Source organism: Corvus brachyrhynchos, unplaced genomic scaffold (genome assembly GCF_000691975.1).
Source record: "Corvus brachyrhynchos isolate BGI_N302 unplaced genomic scaffold, ASM69197v1 scaffold246, whole genome shotgun sequence".
Taxonomy (NCBI): domain Eukaryota; kingdom Metazoa; phylum Chordata; class Aves; order Passeriformes; family Corvidae; genus Corvus; species Corvus brachyrhynchos.
In genome coordinates, this window is record NW_008238447.1 from 51,264 (window position 1) to 56,610 (window position 5,347).

A 5,347-nucleotide genomic window follows, 5' to 3' on the forward strand; every position below is an offset into this window, starting at 1 on the left:
AATTATTATTGTGTTACTTATGTTCTCTTGCCTCCTACGTTGCTGCAGAAAGGCTGCCGGGAATGCCTTTTTAATAAATACAGAAGGGGGAGTTGTGGGGTATGCCCAGCCCCTGCCGCTCCCATCCCTCAAAACACTCCCGACCCCCTGCTACCCCTGCCCTGGCTAAAGCAAAACTGGCATTTCAAAAATGCCGCGCTACGCCTCCTGTAGCCCAGCACCGCCCTGCCACAGCTTATCCCTCCTTTTCAGATATCAGAGCCACTGACCCCACCACCAGCTGTAGTAGTGGTGGAGCAGGTTGTGCTTTGCTAGATGAGGTAGTGCACTGGCCCGCCCCAGATGGCCCAAGCCCTTACAGAGCTGTCAATCATTGGACCTTGGAGGCAGTGCTAACCCAACCCTTGATTGACTGAGGTGTCAATCAATGACATACTGGTGGCGGCGCTAACCCAGCCTCTGATTGGTCGAGCAACCAGAAGTCCCATCTGGGAGGCAGGCCCTCAAAGGACCAAGGGCTTAAAAGTCTGTCCTAGGTAACAATGTAAGATGTGCCCACAAGCATGTATTCTATCACCATCTTCATGAGCTGTTAAAACCAGGTGGGGCAATACTCCCTGCCTCCTCCCTCAAGACTATGTCCTGTTAATGGCCCATCAGTGCCTTATCTCATGACTCATCATTCCATTGTGAGATGCTCCACCCAGAGGGAGAAACCAAGCATCCCATCCTGGATATAAACTGCGATTTTTGAAGACCACAGGCAGCCTTTTCCACTGGATTTCCAGAGGACAAGAGCTACATACCTACCACTGGACCTTCTGAGGAAGACCAGATCTTTCTACACAGGATCACCACTTCAACAGAACCACATCCATTCACTTCAGGAGGACTGTAGCCACCACCTTATCGGACTGCTACTGCTACCCTGACTTACAGGGTCAGGTTGTATCTGACTCTGTCAGTTTAAATCAGTTTTTTCCCTGCCTTGTTTTATTTATTTATTTATTTATTTATTTATATTTATATATATATATATTAGTAAAGAACTGTAATTCCTGTTTCCCATAACTTTGCCTGAAAGCCCCTTGATTTCAAAATTATAATAATTTGGAGGGAAGGGGGGTTGCATCTTCCATTCCAAGGGAGGCTTTCTTAGGCAGACATCTGTCTTTCAAACCAAGACAAAGGCGCTTACCACATGTGTGGACCCTGACAGCTTCTTGGAATTTCCATCTTACCCGTGCTGGAACCTTTGGGGTTGGTTACTACATGTGTGTTTTTCTGTACCTGTTCTGTTTTTCCATTGTTCTCTTTCTTCACTTTTCATGGAACCTTGTGGGCACCTTAACATTTTCTAAGTTTAAATCATCTCTAGGTTAAATGGGCTAAGTAGAGGCTAAGTTTATGCTAAGTTAATACTAAGTAAATGCTAAGTAATGCAATAATAAGTGCTTTATATTGAATTCAGTGTTGTATTCAATCCTTTGCCAAAATTTCCTTTATTTTCTATATTTTTGCTAGTAAACTTTCGTGTGGTTTTGTGAGGACCCAGTTTAGTTTTGATTTGTCTCAACACTGGTTGTCAGAGGCATGTGGGGGAGGAGGTGCACATGTGCCACTTGCAGGAGGCAGCTAGGAGAAGATCAGGGAAAGCCTTGTGTCTTGGGAGATGTTGCCTGGCAAACATTTCACACCTCACATGGGACAGGCAGTCAGCAGGAGACACTGTACTCCCCAGAGAGACCTCTTGAATCTCATGGCAAAAGATCTCCACCAATGGACTGCAGTGGAAGGTTGGATTGGGCCAATGGTGTCCTGTCAGCAGGCAGACTTTGGGAGGGGCCATGGGGTATAAAAGTAACTGTATCATGATCTTTTGCGGCTTCTTCACCCTGGCCCTAGCCTGCATTTTTGTCCTTTTTGCCCTGGCTCCAGCCTGCCTTTTGGGTCTCCTGCCCCCACTGGTGCTTGCTCACCCTCGCATCTGCCCTGTGTCCCTGATCAGTGCCCTGCCACTTCATCCTTGCGTCCAAACCTGCCTGCCTCTGATCCAGCCTGCCACCATGATCCCCGCTGCAACCCTGTCCAGGGTCCTGTACCTCCTGCCCAAGCGCCCACTCACTCATCTTGTGTCCGGCCACCCATCACAATGGGAGCTGTGCCTGTGGGGCCATGCCTCTCTGAGAGCTGTGCAGGCTCTCTGGCAGGCAGCATGCACACACCCCCACCACCTGGACCTCGATGGCACTCCCCAACTTTCTGGTGGTAACGCCCTCTTCTTCTGTCTCTGCCCTCTCTCTCCCCCCATCCTTTTCCATTTTCTTTCCTCCTTTTCTGTCTTTCCTAGTCCTCTTTAATAGAGCAACTCCTTTTTTTCCGTTACCAATAAACGGTTCTCAGATAAAGTGGTCTCCTTTGATTTAATTTCATCCTAGACCATCTGCTTTTAAAAGAACTCCTTGCAGTTCTCCACAGTGGAACACAGCAGGTTTTCACCTCTTCAGAATATCGGGTGCGGATTTTTTCTTTACGCCAAGACAGAGTAAAGGAACCTTGATTTGAACACTTCAATTTAAGTATTTGAGCTGTAAAAGAAGGAAAACCCATTCACCAAGTGTCTCAAGGTCCATCTAGAGGCATGCCCAGGGTGTCCAAGACCAGCCAGAGCAGCCGGTCAGTCCTGGCAACTTTCATCTGGGAGCAATCCTCCGACGTTTGCCATTTTAGGAGGCGGAATCCCACTTTCAGCCTAGTGTGCCTGGCCATGAATTTTGGTCCTTTTCCACAGGAAGGAAAAACCAGCAACCCAGTGTCTTGGGAACAGTTTACAGGTGGCCCCTGGGAGTCCAGGGCCAGCCAGAGACATCAATCATGGAAGCTTTTATCTGAGAGCAATCCTCTGACATTCACATTCTTAGGAGGTGGAATCCCACTTTTGGCCACACATGCCTTATTGTGAATATTAGCTCTTTTCCATAGGAAGAAAAACCTGGCAACTCAGTGTCTTGGAATAAGTTTAGAGGCGGCCCCCAGGAGTCCAAGGCCAGCTAGAGCCATCAGTCCTGGAAGTTTTTGTCTGGGAGCAATCCTCAGATTCCTAAAATGTTCACAATTTTAGGAGGCAGAATCCCACTTTTGGCCACATGGTCCTGATCATGAATATCAGCCCTTTTCAGCTGGAAGGAAGACCTGGCAGTCCAATGTCCTGGGGGCAGTCTAGAGGTGGCCTCTGGAGGCACTAGGTTGAAAAGGTTTCCTTGCTGTGTAAAGAGCCATTGTTCCCACCCAGACACCTGGGGCCAAAAGTGGGATCCTGCCACATAACATGGGAAATGTCAGAAGACTCCTCCTGGAGGAGACCAGTGCCTAGGGCTGAAAGTGGGATTCTGCCTCCTAAAATGGCGAGTGTCAGAGGATTTCTCCCAGACAAAAGCTGCCAGGAACTAAGGCTCTGGCTGGCCTTGGACTCCTGGGGGCCACTGCTTGTCAGAGACTTGATAAATTTAGCATCTCGAGCCAAGCCTGTGTGTGTTTGTGGTTGGGGGTGGGTCAAGCCTTGCTTTCTGGTGAGACAGTGCCCTGCCCCCAGACCCCCCAGCTTGGCAGAGCTGTCAATCACACACTGGGCAGGGGGTGGTTCTAGCGCAGCCCCTAATTGACCAAGCGACCAGAAATCCCACCTTGGGGGAGAGATCCACAGAGGCCCTGGGGCTTAAAACCTCCATGTGCTTGCCTTGTGTCACACCCAGCCAGCCTTTTTAGAGTTTCTGTCTCATCCTTGGTGGAACCTGAGGAGCTGGTAGCTATATGTCTTTTCGTATATCTCTTCTGTCTTTCTCTCTTTTCTTCTCTTAATCCTCTTTCATGGAACATTTGTAACCTAGCATTTACTTAGCCCATTTGACATAGCAACAACTCTTTAAGATGTTAAGTTAATGAAGTTAATACTAAAAGAATATTAAGCAATGTTATGATAAGTTGTTTCATTTTGAAGTTGGTGTTGTATTTTGTCCTTTACCAAAGCTCCTTAATTTTCTCTATTTTTGTGAGGAAACTTTTGTGTATTTGTGACCTCTTGAGAATATCTGGTTGGGATTTCTCCTTATGCCAAAACAGAGTAAAGGAACCTCCAGTTTACCACCATACATCTAAGTGTCTAGGGCATAACACCTCTCCACTGCCTCCAGGACACTAGGGTGGAAAGCTTTCCGTGCTGTGGAAAAGAGCCATCGTTGGCAGACCAGATGCCTGGGTCCGAAAGTGGGATTCCACTTCCTCAAATAGCAAACATTGGAGGGTTTCTCCCAGACAAAAGTTTCCAGGAACTAGAGCTCTGGTTTGCCTTGGACTTTAGGAAGCCTCCTCCTTTTCCATAGTAAAATGTTTCACCCCTTGTGTGGCTGGAGGCAGCCTAGGAGACACTTCTGAAGCCTGCCTTTTCAAAGTGGGCAAGAGTAACTAACCCCGGGACTGGGACTCACCCCACTGGCTTTGCAGACCTGCCCTGTGGCCGTGGCTGCACGTGTGGGTGTGGAAAGGTTGGGAACAGTATCAGGTTCTTGCTGCTAACAGGAGTAAAAGGCTGCTGGCTGTGCCAGCCCAATTCTGTAAGTATTGATTAAAGATTTAGAATCCAGTTTATCAGATGTGAATTATCAAACTGGGGGATTTCTGAAGCTGCATTAACTCAAGTGGAAAAGCTGTTGTATCTTTGCAGTACTCCTGTGTCTAGATCTCATCTTTACCCTGTGATTCCTGTTACCTTCTTGCTTGGAGTCAAATTTTTCTCCCTTTTTTTCAGCAGTATCTCCTTTTCTTGAGCTACAAAACCCTCACTTATTCTCCCTCCATCCCTCTGGACACAGCAGCCACCCACCAGCAGACACCTGTTCTGGAGCACTGGCATTTAGATAACCAGTGAACTCTGCAGGGATAAAAGGTGGCACTACTTGATCTAAATGCTTCCAAAAATAGGTAGACTAAGGACAGTAAAGTGAGATCAAGGTTAGGAAAAGCAAGGGGCAGCATCATGGAACTTTTCTTATTTCCCCATGATTAGGCTGGCTTAGTTCTTAATGGTTGATGTTTGGAAATGCATCCATGACATGCAATTCTGTGTCTTTTAATCAATGTAACAATTATTTTAATTAGAGAAAAACTTTACTTTAGCTAGTCATTGATTATTACTTGGGTGCCTCCTTGGTGTTTTTCCCTTTCCCTGCTGAAACATCTAAAACCAGGAAATAAAAGAACCAGCAACATTGAGCTTTTATGCTGAACTGTCACATACAAGCCTGGATGTTAAAATCTGAAAGTTAGGCTCAGTTTCATTGCAGCTTATCCA